The 22,782-nt window shown below is 30.9% G+C and overlaps 1 pseudogene across 1 annotated transcript in view; it reads left to right on the top strand.

Annotated features, from left to right (window-relative positions):
• LOC143248734 (twitchin-like) overlaps positions 1–22,782 on the top strand; it is a 301,767-nt pseudogene that overhangs the window by 30,590 nt on the left and 248,395 nt on the right. The window contains exons 5-12 of the transcript XR_013027162.1: positions 5,684–5,825; positions 6,410–6,542; positions 15,793–15,977; positions 17,044–17,059; positions 17,334–17,544; positions 19,962–20,052; positions 20,652–20,869; positions 21,463–21,553. The product of XR_013027162.1 is annotated as a twitchin-like (transcript). The remainder of the gene's footprint in view (positions 1–5,683; positions 5,826–6,409; positions 6,543–15,792; positions 15,978–17,043; positions 17,060–17,333; positions 17,545–19,961; positions 20,053–20,651; positions 20,870–21,462; positions 21,554–22,782) is intronic.

Below are 22,782 nucleotides of genomic sequence, written 5' to 3'. Positions count from 1 at the left end.
CTTAACACAGAGTAGGACAAGGGGACACACATAAATTAATTAATGATGAGAATGGTAGGACTAGGGGACACACATAAATTAATTAATGATGAGAATGGTAGGACTAGGGGAAACATAAATTAATTAATGATGAGAATGGTAGGACTAGGGAACACACATAAATTAATTAATGATGAGAATGGTAGGACTAGGGGACACACATAAATTAATTAATGATGAGAATGGTAGGACTAGGGGATACACATAAATTAATTAATGATGAGAATGGTAGGACTAGGGAACACACATAAATTAATTAATGATGAGAATGGTAGGACTAGGGGACATGCATAAATTAATTAATGATGAGAATGGTAGGACTAGGGAAAACACAAATTAATTAATGATGAGAATAGTAGGACTAGGGGACACACATAAATTAATTAATGATGAGAATGGTAGGACTAGGGGAAACACAAATTAATTAATGATGAGAATGGTAGGACTAGGGGACACACATAAATTAATTAATGATGAGAATGGTAGGACTAGGGAACACACATAAATTAATTAATGATGAGAATGGTAGGACTAGGGGACATGCATAAATTAATTAATGATGAGAATGGTAGGACTAGGGGACACACATAAATTAATTAATGATGAGAATGGTAGGACTAGGGGAAACACAAATTAATTAATGATGAGAATGGTAGGACTAGGGGAAACACAAATTAATTAATGATGAGAATAGTAGGACTAGGGGATACATATAAATTTTGGTATATTTATTTGTTTGTTTAAAGTCAAGGTCAAAACTACACAATGGGCTATCTGTGTTGGATCCACTGTAGGAATCTAAACACGTTTTCTAGCGTTGTAAGTCCGCAGATATTCTGCTGTGCCACTAGGCAGAGGACGAATTTTAGTAAGATGAAAGTTATCTTCAGCTAAAACAGTTTTATCATTCTAACAAGGTGATTGTTCTAGGAACGAATTAATTTCAGATGTGTTAGATGCAAGTCATTTAAAGGATTTTAAGAAAACAATTGATACGTATTAGAATTGTGAGGGCCAGCTCTGAGTTTTCTATTTTTCAATTTAAGTTAGCGGATAGGACGGCGTAGAAGGGACAAGAGATAATTTATTTTTCTTAAATTATATGCATATAGATATAAAAAGTATCTGTACTGTTCACAAAGAGTAAAACACACCAATGTTTATAAATATGTTTTGGATCTACAAAATATCGCCATTTTGAAAACGCGAAGAAAAACTTCCAGTGGTTCTTGGCTCGAATCGGTATTCAAGAGGACGTGATGCGAAGTAACATTTCACGCCTTTTTCCATGTTTCCTTAAATAAATCTCTACATCTGGCAGTGTATAATACCATCACAACAGTTTGTTTTTTTTCAACTTTGACAGTCACTCGCATTTCTGTCTGTGTATTTAAGCCGGTTGAGCTTGAAGGTAACACTTTTCTGCTGTCTTCTTTCAGTTACAATATCTGTGAATAAAAGAAACAAAACAAACAACTAAAGATATGATGCAAATTTTGGAAAGCAGTATTACTTAACATCTTAAGTTTTTGCGAATGAATTAGTAAATTATCGAAATTTGAGAAACCATACTTGTAGGTAATGAGTTACAGATCAGCTGAAATTGAATTTTTATTTTATTTACGTGTAATCTATAACTAAAGTTTCAGAAATGAATCTTAATGTCCAATAATACGTAATTGAATAATTTTAATATGATTAATGAAATTTGTGATTTAACAAATTTGTAAATATATTGCAAATTTAGAGAGTTTTTATGAAGACATTGAAAAAATCTTTATAGTCTACAAACTTGAACCAAATATTATCACAATAGCTAAATGATCAAGAACTACTAAATTAAATGGTGTATCGCGTTTACAGGAATTTTACATTTTATATTATCGGAGGGATAGCTCTACGCTAGCACAGCGGTATGTCTAAGGATTTACAACGCTAAAATCAGCGGTTCGATTCGCTTCAGTGGGCTCAGCAGATAGTCCGATGTGGCTTTGCTATGAGAAAACACACACACACATACACTCAGAGAGATATAAATTATATATGAAACAGATCACGGTTAAGCAATACAACCTTAAGGGCCTGGCATGGCCGGGTGGGTTAAGGCATTCGACTCTAATCCTAGGGTCGCGGGTTCGAATTCCCGTCGCACCAAACATGCTCGCTTTTTCAGCCGTGGGGGCATTATAATGTGACGGTCAATCCCACTATTCGTTGGTAAAAGAGTAGCCCAAGAGCTGGCGGTTGGTGGTTATGACCAGCTGCCTTCCCTCTAGTCTTACACTGCAAAATTAGGGACGGCTAGCGCAGATAGCCCCCGTGTGTGTAGCTTTGCGCGAAATTAAAAAAAGGAACAAACAATACAAACTTAATCTTTAAAATTATTAATACCCATAGTATAGTTACTACACATTAACAGATAGAGATAGATAACTTATAATTAGATAAAACAATTTTGTAATTAGTACTGTGGAGTCACCCTTATTCATTTAAAAGTATTCCATATAACATTCGAGAAAATTCAAAACAAACAAACAAACAAAAGAAAATACCACCTATATTCTATGTACTAAATCACTTAATTAGCGCCATCTACTGAAAGTATATCATTATGATATTTAAACGTAACTAAAACACATGAAGGGATGACTATGAAAAAAGAGAGGAAGAGACTAATGTTTGAGTCCCAACAATTATGAACTTTCCTAGGTTAGAGATATTGGTTTAAGCCAGTGGTTCTTAACTTTGTTGGAGGAACTAAACCCCAGAAATTTCGTACTTGCATTCACTGAACCCTTCGTAATTGGAAAAATAAAATATTATTTTTTCAAATTTAAAACATAAGTAGATATTTTATTAGTGCACAAAATGAACCATACATCAGTTGTACACAATATCGCTGTGTTCAAAGAACAAAACCAACAAATATTTACTGCAAATCAATGTGACTATTGCTGTTGCCTTTTAGAGACAAGTTCAGAAATGCGCGGCTTCACCTTCACAAGTGCCACTCCCATATCATTTTCGCAATAAAGTCTGTTCCTTTTCTTCGTTTTTATGTCTACCATCATCGAAAAGGATTGTTCGCAAAGATACGTTGTAACAAACAGTATGAGATCTCAAGGGCTTTCTTAGCAATAAGAGGGTACGCTACGATTTGGTGACACCAAAACGTTGAGAGCGTTGTTGTTCTGAAAAGTTTCTGTTGAGCCTGGCTCTGCTGAAGTTCAGTGATTTCGTCGAGGTATTCATCATTGACATCTGCGGTCGCAACACTAAACGTGAACGGCTGTCTTACCCATGCCGGATATAACTTTCTGGTGGGGAAGTATCTTTCGAGAGACTTTGCAAGCTCATCTAAGTGCATGACAATTGCTTGCTTCAGTTCCCCGGGTACAGAAATGTCTCCGATTTCAGACACATCTTCGATCTTACTTACAGAGTCGTCCAGCAGGGGAAAGTTTGCGAAGTTATCATTCTCTGCTCGTCGTTTCCATAACAGTAGCTTTTTTTTTTTGAAAAGCCTTCAGGTTTTCTTCCGCTTCAATGATGTTGACTCCACCGCCCTGCATCTGTTGATTGAGATGGTTGAGAGCATTGAAGATATCGGCCATGTACGCCAATATAAGAATGAACTTAGATTTTTCGAAGCAATCTGCATGACAATATTGGTGCTCTCGAAAAAACAGGGCTAATTCCACACGCATGGCAAAACACGATTCAGCACCTTTCCCCGGGATAACCACCGAATGTTAGAATGGTACAGAAGTACCTCGAATTCAGAGCTCATTTCATTACACAGCTCTTTGAAGATGCGGTGCTTCAGGGCACTATTTCGCACAAAGTTCACACATTCCACTACAATTTTTAATATTTCTGCCAGTTTTGAAGGCAAGGTTTTTGTTGCCAACGCATGCCTATGCAAAACACAGTACGTTACAATGATGTGTGGTGCATCGGCTTTCACCAGTGCACCAAAACCAGAGTTTCGTTCCAGCATGACTGGAGCTCTGTCCGAACAAACTGCAGAAACCATATCCCACGAAAGATCGTTGTCTCTTAAGAAGTCATCCACAAGTTTCTTCACGTCGGCTGCATTGTTCCATTGTACACGTGAATTCATATTGTACGTATTCGTCCTGCCACTTTCTGTTTTTGCTCGACATAGTTAGAATGAAGGGATTGAAAGATTAGGGAAAAAATCACAAATGACGCACGATTACTATAGTCGCAAGTCGACTGCTAAGCGCATGAAGTTCCCTGCAGCACAGATATTAAGGCCAAGTGATGTGACGGGATCAGCCGCAGCCAATGATGGCTAAGTGGAGTATGACGTCACGAATCATACGAGTGGGGTGAACGGAACGGACACACACATAGTGTGTGAGTCTTGACCTCTGCCGAAATCCTGAGACTGACTCACCGAACCCCTGGGGTTCGATTGAAACCAGGTTAAGAACCACTGGTTTAAGCTTTCATTTTTATTACATATTCATTGTATCACTGTCGAATCGAAAAACGGAAGCAATAAGTTTAAAAATTATAATTTGTGTAACTTTATATATAATTATACATGAATTTTCTAACACGTGCTTCAATGATATCACAGGAGTTTTGACATAACTTTTATGTTTGTTTGTTTGGTTTTGAATTTCGCACAAAGCTACTCGAGGGCTATCTGTGCTAGCCGTCCCTAATTTAGCAGTGTAAGACTAGAGGTAAGGCAGCTAGTTATCACCGCTCACCACCAACTCTTGGGCTACTCTTTTACCAACGAATAGTGAGATTGACAGAAAATTATAACGCCCCCACTGGTGAAATGGTGAGAATGTTTGGCGCGACGAGGATGCGAACCAGCGCCCCTCAGATTAGGAGTCGCACGCCTTAACGCGCTTGGCCATGCTGAGCCGTTCTTGTTGTAGTTAGGTTCGTAAGAATGCTTTTGTCTTAATAGTAAGTTGGCTGTTGCTAAGTGCTGGTTCATTGTCAATCATTTTACTATTATTATTTCAAACGAACATGAGTTTTACATGTATGATATATCTTACATGTTGATGTCATAAAATTCGTATATATGTAATGTAAACTAAATTTATGTCAACAGAAACTTAAAAAAAAAAGGCCTAGAGTAACTTAGCCATAAAATTAAAATTTTGAGTTGTAATTTAAGATCGCTTTAGAAATACCAAAGGTCTTAAGCGTAGGCCTACAATTTTCAAAAGTAAATTCTTGGGTAATTGTGTGCCCCCCCCACTAGTACAGCAGTCAGGCTACGGATTTAGAATGCTAAAATCAGAGGTTCGATTCCCCCCGGTGGGCTCAGCAGATAGCCCGATGTGGCTTTGCTATAAGAGAAACATTGGGTAATTGCGTACATTTTTTTATAAATCATAATAACTTCGTAGTGTTATCACATTTCGCTTCATTTGAGAATGAAATCATTTTAAATGTAATACTAGTATTGTAGATTTATTAGAAATGTAAGTGGCCTAACAACGTTTAGGCTACACATAATAAAATGTGTTTGTATTTCCAAGTATTTAAAACTACAGGTTAAGCTGCAAACATTTGTCACTGAGGTAAAGCCAATAATAATTTATTTGGTGAAAAATATGTAGTTATAGTTTGTTGATTTCAATTGCAGATCAAACTAGTGAAAGAAAAGAATTCATATTATTCAGCATTAGAAATAGATTATGTAACAGTAGAGGATGCAGGGAAATATAAAGTTACAGCCAAAAATGAACTTGGTGAAAGCAATGCAACGATCAGTCTTAACTTTGGTAGTAAGTACTATTTTGATTCTTTCTTTTTAAATTGTTGTACATTAAACCTCTATTAAGATCATACAACAACAAACAGTTGTCAGAAAGGTACTGAGACCATTCAGACTTGTTGAGTTTGTTTTTTTCTTTTCAGGTGAGTTAGTTTGCTAATGTTTCTTACAATAAACATAAAAAAAATGTAAATAATTTGTCTTAGGATAATGTCCTAACAATATAAGAAATTATATATATTGATTTTAAACTTAATAAAAAATTCTGAATAGCATTGATGTAATGAAGGATTATTGAAGGTTGATTTTTACTACGTTGTTACCAAAGGATGATGATATACCAATTACTTCATTTTCACATAAACATACCTAATATATTTTTTCCATCATTACAGTAACCTTTTATGTGTCATGACCTATTTAGTTTCTGTGAATTCTATGGTAATTAATAAAATTCCGTTTCTAACATGTTAAAATATCATAATATTTTTGTTATTTGTATTCTGAAGTTGGCATTATTAATGCCATCCTCAAAGCATAAACATAATTGTTTACAAACATTTAGAATTTTATGGTGCTGTTTTATTTATTTAGGTGATGAACCTCCCCCTCCTGAAGGTGCAAAACCTATGTTCACAGAAAAACCTGTCATTAGTCAATCCAGTGACCTTACTAAAATTATATTCGAGTGTCAGCTTGTAGCTGATCCTTCTCCAACGATCAAATGGTAAAAATTAGGATTACTGTAGCTTACAGACAGTTTTTTATCTGTTGTCCCAACTTTTTAATAAATAATTTAAAAGCACACAAATGTTTAATATGAGAACTCACAGTCATAAGTGTTTTAGATCCAACTTTTGTACAGATTAGGACTAATAAATTTCCATCTCATAGATTAACTTCTCCAATAAAATCTGTTGGTTCAAATAACATTTGGTGGTGAATTGTTTGAGAAATTACCAACTCTTATTAAAGACATGTAATTTCTGTGTAAACAAAAACCTTTATGTGGGATTTTTTGCAGTTTACATTAGCATATGTAACAGAGAAGTATTTCTGTTAATTACATTATAAGTTTACAACACCAAACAAAGATTCCTATAGTCAGCTCATTTTAGTAACTTCTTCAAAATAAGAAAAATCATTTTTACTGTTTGCTACAGTACGTCTGTGAGTTTTGTCAGTTTGTGCATGAAATGTTTTTTTTTTTCATACAGATGGTTCAAACATAAATAGTTATTGATCATGAGAAACCCACATGAAATAAAAATGTATCTCAGAACAACTTGTATGGATATCAACACATTTTCTAATAAAGTAGAAAACAATGTTTCGACCTTCTCTGCTTTATTAGTATAGATATTAATACCTGTACCAGCCATTCTGAGATACAAATAAATAGTATTTTGTTTCTTATAAGAATATTTCAGCTTGTATAGGGAATATATTGTTTTCTTGTTGGTTGTTCTTATGTGGGCATTACACAAAGATCATTTTCTGAGGATAGTAACACCACAAACATTTTATCAGATATTGAAATGTAGAGTGTGTTTGTTTTAATGCATCAGATGTTCAAGTATAAAATGTATTTCTTTTAATATATCAACTGTTCCAATATAGAATGTGTTTCTTTTAATGCATCAGATGTTCAAGTATAGAATGTATTTGTTTTAATGTATAAACTGTTCAAATATAGAATGTTTTTGTTTTAATGTATCAACTGTTCCAATATAGAATGTGTTTGTTTTAATGTATAAACTGTTCAAGCATAGAATGTTTTTGTTTTAATGTATCAACTGTTCCAATATAGAATGTGTTTGTTTTAATGTATAAACTGTTCAAGTATAGAATGTTTTTGTTTTAATGTATCAACTGTTCCAATATAGAATGTGTTTGTTTTAATGTATAAACTGTTCAAATATAGAATGTTTTTGTTTTAATGTATCAACTGTTCCAATATAGAATGTGTTTGTTTTAATGTATAAACTGTTCAAGTATAGAATGTTTTTGTTTTAATGTATCAACTGTTCCAATATAGAATGTGTTTGTTTTAATGTATAAACTGTTCAAGTATAGAATGTTTTTGTTTTAATGTATCAACTGTTCCAGTATAGAACGTGTTTGTTTTAATGTATCAGATGTTCAAGTATACAATGTGTTTGTTTTAGTGTATCAACTGTTCCAGTATAGAATGTATTTGTTTTAATGTATCACATGTTCCAGTATAGAATGTGTTTGTTTTAATGTATCAACTGTTCCAATATAGAATGTGTTTGTTTTAATGTATCAAATGTTTGAGTATAGAATGTGTTTGTTTTAATGTATCAGCTGTTCCAGTATAGAATGTGTTTGTTTTAATGTATCAGATGTTCAAGTTTAGGATGTGTTTGTTTTAGTGTATCAGCTGTTCCAGTATAGAATGTGTTTGTTTTAATGTATCAGCTGTTCCAGTATAGAATGTGTTTGTTTTAATGTATCAGATGTTCAAGTTTAGGATGTGTTTGTTTTAATGTATCAACTGTTCCAGTATAGAATGTGTTTGTTTTAATGTATCAACTGCTCCAGTATAGAATGTATTTGTTTTAATGTATCAGATGTTTAAGTTTAGGATATGTTTGTTTTAATGTATCATATATTCAAGTATAGAATGTGTTTGCTTTAATGTATCAACTGTTCCAGTATAGAATGTGTTTGTTTTAATGTATCAGATGTTCCAGTATAGAATGTATTTGTTTGAATGTAACATCTGTTCCAGTATAGAACGTGTTTGTTTTAATGTATCAGCTGTTCCAGTATAGAATGTGTTTGTTTTAATGTATCAACTGTTCCAGTATAGAATGTGTTTGTTTTAATGTATCAACTGTTCCAGTATAGAATATGTTTGTTTTAATGTATCAGATGTTCAAGTATAGAATGTATTTGTTTTAATGTATCAAATGTTCCAAGAGGGACGTGTTAACGTGTTTGTTTTAATGTATCAACTGTTCCAGTATAGAATGTGTTTGTTTTAATATATCAACTGTTCCAGTATAGAATGTGTTTGTTTTAATATATCAACTGTTCCAATATAGAATGTGTTTGTTTTAATATATCACCTGTTCCAATATAGAATGTGTTTGTTTTCATATATCAGCTATTTCAGCATAGAATGTGTTTGTTTTAATGTATCAGCTGTTCCAGTATAGAATGTGTTTGGTTTAATGTATCAGATGTTCAAGTTTAGGATGTGTTTGGTTTAATGTATCAGATGTTCAAGTTTAGGATGTGTTTGTTTTAATGTATCAGCTGTTCCAGTATAGAATGTGTTTGTTTTAATGTATCAGATGTTCAAGTTTAGGATGTGTTTGTTTTAATGTATCAACTGTTCCAGTATAGAATGTGTTTGTTTTAATGTATCAACTGCTCCAGTATAGAATGTATTTGTTTTAATGTATCAGATGTTTAAGTTTAGGATATGTTTGTTTTAATGTATCATATATTCAAGTATAGAATGTGTTTGCTTTAATGTATCAACTGTTCCAGTATAGAATGTGTTTGTTTTAATGTATCAGATGTTCCAGTATAGAATGTATTTGTTTTAATGTATCAATTGTTCCAGTATAGAATGTATTTGTTTTAATGTATCAACTGTTCCAGTATAGAATGTGTTTGTTTTAATGTATCAATTGTTCCAATATAGAATGTGTTTGTTTTAATGTATCAAATGTTCAAGTATAGAATGTGTTTGTTTTAATGTATCAACTGTTCAAATATAGAATGTGTTTGTTTTAATGTATCAAATGTTCAAGTATAGAATGTGTTTGTTTTAATGTATCAACTGTTCCAAGAGGGGATGTTAACGTGTTTGTTTTAATGTATCAACTGTTCCAGTATAGAATGTGTTTGTTTTAATATATCAACTGTTCCAATATAGAATGTGTTTGTTTTAATATATCACCTGTTCCAATATAGAATGTGTTTGTTTTCATATATCAGCTATTTCAGCATAGAATGTGTTTGTTTTAATGTATCAGCTGTTCCAGTATAGAATGTGTTTGTTTTAATGTATCATGTTCAAGTTTAGGATGTGTTTGTTTTAATGTATCAGCTGTTCCAGTATAGAATGTGTTTGTTTTAATGTATCAGATGTTCAAGTTTAGGATGTGTTTGTTTTAATGTATCAACTGTTCCAGTATAGAATGTGTTTGTTTTAATGTATCAACTGCTCCAGTATAGAATGTATTTGTTTTAATGTATCAGATGTTTAAGTTTAGGATATGTTTGTTTTAATGTATCATATATTCAAGTATAGAATGTGTTTGCTTTAATGTATCAACTGTTCCAGTATAGAATGTGTTTGTTTTAATGTATCAGATGTTCCAGTATAGAATGTATTTGTTTGAATGTAACATCTGTTCCAGTATAGAACGTATTTGTTTTAATGTATCAGCTGTTCCAGTATAGAATGTGTTTGTTTTAATGTATCAACTGTTCCAGTATAGAATGTGTTTGTTTTAATGTATCAACTGTTCCAGTATAGAATATGTTTGTTTTAATGTATCAGATGTTCAAGTATAGAATGTATTTGTTTTAATGTATCAAATGTTTGAGTATAGAGTGGATTTGTGTTAATGTATCAATTGTTCCAGTATAGAATGTATTTGTTTTAATGTATCAATTGTTCCAGTATAGAATGTATTTGTTTTAATGTATCAACTGTTCCAGTATAGAATGTGTTTGTTTTAATGTATCAACTGTTCCAATATAGAATGTGTTTGTTTTAATGTATCAAATGTTCAAGTATAGAATGTGTTTGTTTTAATGTATCAACTGTTCAAATATAGAATGTGGTTGTTTTAATGTATCAAATGTTCAAGTATAGAATGTGTTTGTTTTAATGTATCAACTGTTCCAAGAGGGACGTGTTAACGTGTTTGTTTTAATGTATCAACTGTTCCAGTATAGAATGTGTTTGTTTTAATATATCAACTGTTCCAGTATAGAATGTGTTTGTTTTAATATATCAACTGTTCCAATATAGAATGTGTTTGTTTTAATATATCACCTGTTCCAATATAGAAGGTGTTTGTTTTCATATATCAGCTATTTCAGCATAGAATGTGTTTGTTTTAATATATCAGCTATTTCAACATAGAATGTGTTTTTTTTAATGTATCAACTGTTCCAATATAGAATGTATGTGTTTTAATGTATCAACTCTTCCAGTATAGAATGTATTTGTTTCAATATATCAGCTATATCAGCATACGTTTGTGTTTGTTTTAATGTATCAACTGTTCCAATATAGAATGTGTTGGTTTTAATGTATGAACGGTTCCAATATAGAATGTGTTTGTTTTAATGTATCAACTGTTCCAATATAGAATGTGTTTTTTTTAATGTAACAGATGTTCAAGTATAGAATGTGTTTGTTTTAATGTATCAACTGTTCCAGTATAGAACGTGTTTGTTTTAATGTATCAACTGTTCCAGTATAGAACGTGTTTGTTTTAATGTATCAACTGTTCCAGTATAGAACGTGTTTGTTTTAATGTATCAGATGTTCAAGTTTAGGATGTGTTTGTTTTAATGTATCATATGTTCAAGTTTCGAATGTGTTTGTGTTAATGTATCAACTGTTCCAGTATAGAATGTATTTGTTTTAATATACCAGCTATTTCAACATTCAATGTGTTTGTTTTAGTGTATCAACTGTTCCAGTATAGAATGTATTTGTTTTAATGTATCACATGTTCCAGTATAGAATGTGTTTGTTTTAATGTATCAACTGTTCCAATATAGAATGTGTTTGTTTTAATGTATCAAATGTTTGAGTATAGAATGTGTTTGTTTTGATGTATCAGCTGTTCCAGTATAGAATGTGTTTGTTTTAATGTATCAGATGTTCAAGTTTAGGATGTGTTTGTTTTAATGTATCAGCTGTTCCAGTATAGAATGTGTTTGTTTTAATGTATCAGCTGTTCCAGTATAGAATGTGTTTGTTTTAATGTATCAGATGTTCAAGTTTAGGATGTGTTTGTTTTAATGTATCAACTGTTCCAGTATAGAATGTGTTTGTTTTAATGTATCAACTGCTCCAGTATAGAATGTATTTGTTTTAATGTATCAGATGTTTAAGTTTAGGATATGTTTGTTTTAATGTATCATATATTCAAGTATAGAATGTGTTTGCTTTAATGTATCAACTGTTCCAGTATAGAATGTGTTTGTTTTAATGTATCAGATGTTCCAGTATAGAATGTATTTGTTTGAATGTAACATCTGTTCCAGTATAGAACGTGTTTGTTTTAATGTATCAGCTGTTCCAGTATAGAATGTGTTTGTTTTAATGTATCAACTGTTCCAGTATAGAATGTGTTTGTTTTAATGTATCAACTGTTCCGGTATAGAATATGTTTGTTTTAATGTATCAGATGTTCAAGTATAGAATGTATTTGTTTTAATGTATCAAATGTTCCAAGAGGGACGTGTTAACGTGTTTGTTTTAATGTATCAACTGTTCCAGTATAGAATGTGTTTGTTTTAATATATCAACTGTTCCAATATAGAATGTGTTTGTTTTAATATATCACCTGTTCCAATATAGAATGTGTTTGTTTTCATATATCAGCTATTTCAGCATAGAATGTGTTTGTTTTAATGTATCAGCTGTTCCAGTATAGAATGTGTTTGGTTTAATGTATCAGATGTTCAAGTTTAGGATGTGTTTGTTTTAATGTATCAGCTGTTCCAGTATAGAATGTGTTTGTTTTAATGTATCAGATGTTCAAGTTTAGGATGTGTTTGTTTTAATGTATCAACTGTTCCAGTATAGAATGTGTTTGTTTTAATGTATCAACTGCTCCAGTATAGAATGTATTTGTTTTAATGTATCAGATGTTTAAGTTTAGGATATGTTTGTTTTAATGTATCATATATTCAAGTATAGAATGTGTTTGCTTTAATGTATCAACTGTTCCAGTATAGAATGTGTTTGTTTTAATGTATCAGATGTTCCAGTATAGAATGTATTTGTTTTAATGTATCAATTGTTCCAGTATAGAATGTATTTGTTTTAATGTATCAACTGTTCCAGTATAGAATGTTTGTTTTAATGTATCAATTGTTCCAATATAGAATGTGTTTGTTTTAATGTATCAAATGTTCAAGTATAGAATGTGTTTGTTTTAATGTATCAACTGTTCAAATATAGAATGTGTTTGTTTTAATGTATCAAATGTTCAAGTATAGAATGTGTTTGTTTTAATGTATCAACTGTTCCAAGAGGGACGTGTTAACGTGTTTGTTTTAATGTATCAACTGTTCCAGTATAGAATGTGTTTGTTTTAATATATCAACTGTTCCAGTATAGAATGTGTTTGTTTTAATATATCAACTGTTCCAATATAGAATGTGTTTGTTTTAATATATCACCTGTTCCAATATAGAATGTGTTTGTTTTCATATATCAGCTATTTCAGCATAGAATGTGTTTGTTTTAATGTATCAGCTGTTCCAGTATAGAATGTGTTTGTTTTAATGTATCATGTTCAAGTTTAGGATGTGTTTGTTTTAATGTATCAGCTGTTCCAGTATAGAATGTGTTTGTTTTAATGTATCAGATGTTCAAGTTTAGGATGTGTTTGTTTTAATGTATCAACTGTTCCAGTATAGAATGTGTTTGTTTTAATGTATCAACTGCTCCAGTATAGAATGTATTTGTTTTAATGTATCAGATGTTTAAGTTTAGGATATGTTTGTTTTAATGTATCATATATTCAAGTATAGAATGTGTTTGCTTTAATGTATCAACTGTTCCAGTATAGAATGTGTTTGTTTTAATGTATCAGATGTTCCAGTATAGAATGTATTTGTTTGAATGTAACATCTGTTCCAGTATAGAACGTATTTGTTTTAATGTATCAGCTGTTCCAGTATAGAATGTGTTTGTTTTAATGTATCAACTGTTCCAGTATAGAATGTGTTTGTTTTAATGTATCAACTGTTCCAGTATAGAATATGTTTGTTTTAATGTATCAGATGTTCAAGTATAGAATGTATTTGTTTTAATGTATCAAATGTTTGAGTATAGAGTGGATTTGTGTTAATGTATCAATTGTTCCAGTATAGAATGTATTTGTTTTAATGTATCAACTGTTCCAGTATAGAATGTGTTTGTTTTAATGTATCAACTGTTCCAATATAGAATGTGTTTGTTTTAATGTATCAAATGTTCAAGTATAGAATGTGTTTGTTTTAATGTATCAACTGTTCAAATATAGAATGTGTTTGTTTTAATGTATCAAATGTTCAAGTATAGAATGTGTTTGTTTTAATGTATCAACTGTTCCAAGAGGGACGTGTTAACGTGTTTGTTTTAATGTATCAACTGTTCCAAGAGGGACGTGTTAACGTGTTTGTTTTAATGTATCAACTGTTCCAGTATAGAATGTGTTTGTTTTAATATATCAACTGTTCCAATATAGAATGTGTTTGTTTTAATATATCACCTGTTCCAATATAGAATGTGTTTGTTTTCATATATCAGCTATTTCAGCATAGAATGTGTTTGTTTTAATATATCAGCTATTTCAACATAGAATGTGTTTTTTTTAATGTATCAACTGTTCCAATATAGAATGTATGTGTTTTAATGTATCAACTCTTCCAGTATAGAATGTATTTGTTTCAATATATCAGCTATATCAGCATACGTTTGTGTTTGTTTTAATGTATCAACTGTTCCAATATAGAATGTGTTGGTTTTAATGTATGAACGGTTCCAATATAGAATGTGTTTGTTTTAATGTATCAACTGTTCCAATATAGAATGTGTTTTTTTTAATGTAACAGATGTTCAAGTATAGAATGTGTTTGTTTTAATGTATCAAATGTTTGAGTATAGAATGGACTTGTTTTAATGTATCAACTGTTCCAGTATAGAATGTGTTTGCTTTAATGTATCAGTTGTTCCAGTATAGAATGTATTTGTTTGAATTATCAACTGTTCTAGTATAGAACGTGTTTGTTTTAATGTATCAGATATTCAAGTATAGAATGTATTTGTATTAATGTATGAACTGTTCCAGTATAGTGTGTGTTTGTTTTTATGTATCAAGTGTTCCAGTATAGAATGTGTTTGTTTTAATGTATCAACTGTTCCAGTATAGAATGTTTTTGTTTTAATGTATCAACTGTTCCAGTATAGAATGTTTTTGTTTTAATATATCAGCTATTTTAGTATAGAATGTGTTTGTTTTAATATATCAGCTATTTCAGCATAGAATGTGTTTGTTTTAATGTATGAGATGTCCAGGTACATAATGTGTTTGTTTCAATATATGAGATGTCCAGGTACATAATGTGTTTGTTTTAATATATGAGATGTCCAAGTACATAATGTGTTTGTTTCAATATATGAGATGTCCAGGTACATAATGTGTTTGTTTCAATATATGAGATGTCCAGGTACATAATGTGTTTGTTTTAATGTATCAGCTGTTTAAATACATTTCTGTAAGAGCATGATTTTTGACATCACTCATAAAGACACTGACTTCTTTTGAAATTATCCTGCACAAAATGCAGTGTTTGTTGTCAACTGTAAAATTATTTAAGGATAAAGTTATCTTGCTAGATCTTTAGTTTTATAGCAGCTCTTAGTGATTTCAGACTGGATCATCCAACTGAATTACATTATGTCTTATAGAGAATTTAGTTCTGCTCTTGTATACTGGTTGTATTGTAATTTTGTTTTAAGTCTATTGCTGATTCAAAGTTCATTTAACCTCTTTTATGACTCATAGTAGTTGCCTGTCTGTTTGATGAAAGTGTCCAGAAGAACTTGGGATATTTTCCATTTAGCTGTAATGGAAGAAAAGGCTGAAAGAACTTAAGTTATCAAGGTTTTTAAAGAATTTGTCAATTACTTTATTTAAAGTCATATTAAAATAACTGAATTTTTATAACAACTACACTTTTCTTCTTTCTTAACAAAGGTACCATAATGGCAAGGCCATTAAAGATGGAGGGAAGTTCAAATATGTCCTGACTTCTGACAAGTACAATCATTCTGTGGTTTTGGAAATTACCAAGATTGCTGCTAAAGATGGTGGAGAGTATAAAGTGATCGCCAAAAATAAACATGGAGAAGGTTATGCTACAATCAGTTTAAATTTTGAAGGTACTTTAAAACATTTTTTAAAATCAAAGGATATTTTAAAATAAGATTTAATATATATATATATATTATCTTTTCTTGCACAGTTAGTTATTTTCAAATAACTGCACTAATAAATTGGATATTTATTTTTTATTCAATCTTTTCTTAATTTGAAATTGTAAAATAAATCCATATGATGCTGATTTGTACTTTTATATATTGAATTACTGGTTCAGGTGATATTAGTAAAACAGTGAAAGTGTTGAATTATTAGATCTTAAACTCAAAAGAGCTTAATGTCTAATATAATTGGGGATGTTCAGAAAAATGAATTTCTCTTCACCCACCTTGTGACAAAGAAGTAGCTATTGGAAAAAAAAATACACACACAAATAAACCTCACAGTTTTGAGCAACAGAAAGATAAGTTGGAAGCACACAACAAGCAGAGAGGAAACATCCTGGATGGTATGAGAAAAAACAATGGCCAATATATGACACAAGGTCCTTCAGGGTGGCAGGAGATCTATAGAACCAATACCTAGAAGTAGGTGTGTGAGGGAGGGGGAATGAGATAACCCCATGAAAACCCACTTTTCACTTTCTGTTGTGTTTATTTTATGGAATGCCTATAAACACAGTTGGTGTAAAGGAGTGAATTATAATAGACAGACTGGGTTTCCAGGAAATGGATTTTATAGACTGGAAATTGTACTACATTCTTGTGTTTGTTAATAGAATAAGTTTCATGTAACAGTATGTTTTGAACTTTTCTTTTTGTTTTCATACAGTTATAATGTATAATCCTATAAAGCCATAGATAAATTAAAGCTATACATGTTGCAATACATAAATTGTGCAGGTTGTTGAAATTTGTTCTTCATGATTTGTTAATAGTGTACTTGTTGGTGTTATATTAGTTTTTGGTAAAAGTTTTATAAAGTGTTCATACATGAATATTATTTACTTTTAACACATTTGCAATTCTTTAAAAAAGATGTGTAGTTATAGATGTTATAGTAATTTGAATGGTAATACCAGGAGTTGATAAAGTTATTTAATACTGTTATATTTTACAAATTTTTCAGGTGATGGCAAACCGAAGTAAGTACAAAACACTTCTTGTTTTTGTAGAAAACCTTTTTTTAAAAAAAAAATATAGAACAGTTGAAAGTGTGTAAACATAGACTATAATCTTTGTTGCAAATAAAGAAAACTCATTTTCATGTTTTCTAACATTTTAATAAAATCATTGAAAAATGTATATGGAATGATGGTAAACAATAAATTATTTGATGTATGTTAAAAAGAATATACTTATTTTACAAATTAAGAAACAAATTACATTGTGATGTAAATTTGGCTTGGCACTTCCCAGAATTCCTCTTGGGAAAGCCCCAAGATTTCCTCAGAAGCCTACGATCAGACAAGTTGGAGATAACCTGATTCTTGAGTGTGTGCTTGAAGCCAACCCATTTCCTGAAATCACATGGTATCATGGCACAAGACAGATCTCTGAAGGGGAGAGACACAAGTGTATGAAGAGCAACATAGCAAAAGATACCTATGGTCTTTCACTTGAAATCAGGGTACGTGCTCAGAACAAATACCAGTTAGTCACATATTTGTTTATAGTGAACTAGGAGTATGCTCATTACTAGTAAGACCTGTGTCTGTTTATAGTGAACTAGTAGTGTGTTCATTACCAATTAGGTATGTTTCTGTTTACAATGGACCAGGACTGTGTTAATTATTATTTAGACATGTATCTGTTTACAGTGAACTGTGAATATGTCCAGTTACAGTTTATAATATAAATCAGGCTAAAAACATTATTAACGTTATGCATATTGTTAGTTCTAATAAATTATCAAGTTTTTATATAATTAAAGATAAGCTGTATTACTTTAGTGTGAAAACAAAATAATGATAAAAATGATATTATTGGCTCTTAAACATTAGGCTTGACAGTAACAGTGTTAACAATTGGCTAATGGTATTTGAGTATTCATTTTCAGGCTATAAGTATAAGTGCAATGATTGAGACTAGTTTTGGAGTTAAGCATCCATAGTTTGTTAGGTGTAATGGGTACAGTGAGTTGGTTTTATTTAGGAACTCAAGATTGGCATGTACTTTTAAGGAAGCTAGTAATGAAAGTATACAATTTTTATTTAGAGTTTGTTGGTCAAAGGGGAAGCTGGAGGTTATCCTATTAAAGTAGGTAAAGAGAAATGTAAACTGTGGGAGCAGGACTTCTGGAGACCTTCAGCTTTTACATACAAGAGATACATTGGCTAACAGTGGCATTCAGGAAGTTAGAAAGAGTTATACTTAACCTATTCTGTTGAACAACAAATTTCAGTCCTTGGTTTCTGCAGATGAGAGGGAAAGAAAACAGAAGGGTCATAGAAGGAGGTGGATGATAAGGAGGTTATAGGTGATCCCTTGACATGACATGTGGATAGGAATGTCTGTGGGATAAATAGGGAGAAAAGAATCAGATTATGCATCCCAGGTGCACAGGTGGAGGATGTAATACAGGGGGTTGGAACAGATGTAGGTTTTTTGGTGCATGTAGAGGGCTAATGATGTAAGGAAAGGTAGGTCAGAGGAACTAACTTATAATTACAAGGGGCTGATAAAGGCTATTAATTCAGCCGTAAGGGAAGTTTTAAACTAGGACTAGCTAGTGGTGAGGGCCAATGAGAAATGTAAAAAGAATAGCAGTCAGAGAAAAATTTAACATAGGGAATGAGTATAGAAGTGGTTATAAGGGTAGGGTTGGTTGTTACTGTTGTAATACTAGAAGTATAAGATACAAATAGATGACTTTAGAGTATTGGTAGGAATGAAGGATTTTGATAACATAGGTTGTTTTTGAAACACAGGGTTAATGGTTATATAATAAGGATAGACTATGAAAGAAGGGTAAGAGAAGTGACTTTATGTGTAAAATGTGAGTTAATGCATGTGGGTTATCATAATTTGAATTATAACTGTAATTTGCATGAGAATAATCTTAACAGTGTTACAAAGGAAAGGAATCTTGGTGTAACAGTCGATCAGTCTCTTGAGCCATCCAAGTACTGCACTGTTGCTGTTGGTAGGGCAAATAGGATTTTAGGTTGTAACTGCAGCAATATTGAATACAAGTCTAAAGAAGTTACAATTTTATTGTAAAGGTCACTGGTTAAACCACCCATTTTGAATATTACATTCAGTCTTGGGCTTCTTATCTTAGGAAGGACACACTGAATTGTTGAAAAGGATTCAGAGTAATGTTGCTAGAATGATGTCTAGGATGGAAGAGTTATCCTGTGGGGAGAGATTAAGATCTCCGAAATTGTTTTCTTTTGAAAAAAGAAAAGTTAGAGTGGATCTGATTGAGGTGTTTAAGATTGTAAAGGGAAGTGATAGTATTGATGCACTATCTTTTTTCATACATAATAGTGAGAATAGTAGAAAGAGGTGACACATATATACAAGATATACATTTTAGTAGGGTAAGAGTCATTTTCAGCTAAGACAGTTTTATTTTTCTACCAGTGTGGTTGGCCTTTGGAATTGGTTGCTTTTGGATGTTGTAGAAACAGTAAATTTTAAGTAATTGTATGAAAAAGTTTGATAGGTATATATGAATGATAAGGGCTGGATTTAAGATTTTTTATAAAAATTACTATAATTTAGTTTAAAGGATGAAACAGCTGTGGTGATCACTAGGTCCCACATTGTTGCAAAACTACATTATGACTTGTATCGGTTTATGGTGAACCAGTAAAACAGTAGTGGTTCATTACCAGTTGGATTTGTATGTGTTTATAGTGAACCAGGAGTGTATTTGTTACAAGTCAGACTTCTATTTCTTTACAGTGAAACATGATATCTCTGTAAAGCTTGAAATGAATGATGTATGTTTATTTGCTTTAAGAAATCAAACATCCTTAGAAACCTTTAATATATTGTTTTAAATCTTCATCTAAAGTTATTATTTTATCTCTGTACAAGGACCCTACAACAGAAGATGCTGGCAATTATCGATGCAATGCTGTTAATGAACTTGGTGAGAGTAATGCAAACATTGCCCTGAACTTCCAAGGTGAGAAAGAGAGAGAGAAAGACTTGTTATACTGATACTGTTTATAATATGCATGAAAAATAAGCAAGCTAAACTATGTGTATATTCATGTAAAACTGTAAACTGGCTGGCTTACAGTACATTTCTTGGTATTTGTATACACATTCTTGTTATAATTGAAAGTAATATCTTCTGAAGAGAACTGTTTGAAAAGTAGAAAAAAATAAATGTTAAAATATCCTAAATATTTTGAAACCATGTTTTGTTTTGTTTTTACTGATAGGAATATTTTGTTTTTATAAATATGCTAATATGCTTTAAGAATGTATTTAAATTTTACTAATATTAAATTTTGAGACAAATTTTAAAACTGGTATTAGTAATTGTATTAAAAGATGCATGCACAGTTGTACTTAATGTAAACTATGTAGATTTTATTATATGGGTTTCTATGTTGTAGAAAAAATGTTCATAACTTTCTAAGTTTTCAGGTGTGTAAGTGTAAGCTTTGCTCAAAGTAGAGAAGAGTGTTAAGTTTTTCAACACATTCTAACATTTTTGTTATTTCTTATTAGATCACGTGGTTAGAATGCACTGTATATATTTTGCATACTTGCTAGGTGGAGAAAAAAGGGAAGGGCCAGTCTTTATTGAGAAACCTCAAGTCATTCCAAAGGATGGTGGAAAGCGTGTTATATTGCACTGTCGGGTGATGAGTATTCCTCCTCCTAAAACCCTCTGGTATCATGAAACAAAACTAGTTAAAGAGACTAATCGTGTCACAAGTCAAATAGTGAGGGAAACAAATGACGAATTCACAATTATTCTGGAAATCAGGGTTAGCTATACTGTGAATAAATTCTGATTTATTGTTTTCTGTGATGTGATTTAAGTATAATAGTCAGAAAAATTACATTTTAGTGTTCATTTGAAAATGGGTTTTAAAAGTCTTAGTTAATTCTAGAAGAACTAATCTGTAGTGATGAGATATTTTTAATTGAGATTTAAGTATACCTGTGGTAAAGAAGAGTCATATGCCTTGTGGAGAACTTTAAAGCAAGGTCAGAAGAGTTACATACTTTATGAGAGGACTTTATGAACCAAGTAAGGTTATTTAACCTAAACTTTCATGGTACAGAAGAGTCATTTTTATTAAATGAAAACTCTACAAACAAGGGCAGAAGAACCATGTCTATGTACCTTATTGAATTAATTTATGCATTGTGCGGAAGGATCATACTTATTAGTAAAACGGTTTACAAACTTAGGTATTCATATATAGAAGCTTTTGGATTATTAAACTTGTAAAACTTTGATTGGTGCAAGATGTTTTTCTGAATGTGTAGACTTATTAGTTTGTACTAAATGAACTATTTGTTTAACGTATATAAAGTATGAAGTTTGGCACAATGATCTTTCCTTTAATTCTAGGATCCATCTTCAGAAGATGGAGGAAGCTACAACTGTAACATAAAAAATGAAAATGGTGAAATCAATGCTGATTTTAATCTTAATGTTCAAGGTATGTTTTCACTGCATTTGCCTTTATTTCAGTTAATTGTAATTTTTTTAAGGAAGGATATGTTTTAGTAAAAGATAACAACATATATAGCTTCTGTTTAGTTATTGAACATCCATTCGATAAAATGGAGAATTGGTGTTAAAAATAATTTTAGGTTATAAAAACAGAGAAATCACATAACAAGAATTCTGATAACTGAAGCACTTTTGCAAGTCTATTTTGGATATTCTGTCAATTAAGTTTATACATAACTTATATTTTGATACTACTCACAAACAAGAAAAAGGTTATTATTATTCTAAACCATCATTCTTTGTTGCATTATGTTTAGTTTGTTTTATAAAAGAAGCTTTAGTTTTCCTATTCAAGAGAAATGTTTACATCAGAAGTTAAATTTGTCAAGTTTTTGTTCACATTATATTAATAGTAGAATTTTATTGAATTAGAAATTTTTAAAACTTGAAATTAATAATATAATAATCTTTCATGAAATAATATGTCGTTATTAACACATTAATTAAGATTTTGCATAAATACTAACCCACATTAAACAGTATAGTATATCAATATTAATTACATTTTTTATCTAGATATTATGTTAATATTAACCACAATTAATCCATATATTATATCAATATTTACTGAGATTAATCAAAATATCAAAAATGATTAGTATTAATCAATATATTATATTAATTTTAACCAATATTAGTGAAGACATCATACGTATACCAGTATTAGTGAAGACATCATACGTATACCAGTATTAGTGAAGACATCATACGTATACCAGTATTAGTGAAGACATCATACTTATACCAGTATTAGGCTTATTATTACAGAATGATCAAAATGCCCATGTCACGACCTTATAAAGTTACATTTAAAATTGAATTAAACTACTTTATTATCAATGTATGTGAATAAACTTGGCATTAAAAACATTTAATAAATTAAATTTTAATATTTTACAAATTTAATTTCTTAATTTATAATGAAATACTTAAAAAAATTGAATCTCCTTGGTATGAGAATTGTGACATTTAATCTCTAGGTTTTCTCTCTTCTCTACCTACAGCCCCTCTCTGAAGTACAGCATGTAACATAAATTACTTATTGTAATATAAATATTATTAAGACAAAAATTTTTGTAGCCAGAAAATCAGACTCATTTGCCATGCCAGCAGTTCTTTCTGATATTTTATGCTATATCATTCATAATTAATGGA

Source organism: Tachypleus tridentatus, chromosome 4 (genome assembly GCF_004210375.1).
Source record: "Tachypleus tridentatus isolate NWPU-2018 chromosome 4, ASM421037v1, whole genome shotgun sequence".
In the NCBI taxonomy this organism is placed as follows: Eukaryota; Metazoa; Arthropoda; class Merostomata; order Xiphosura; family Limulidae; genus Tachypleus; species Tachypleus tridentatus.
This window is presented reverse-complemented; position numbering and strand designations above follow the sequence as displayed.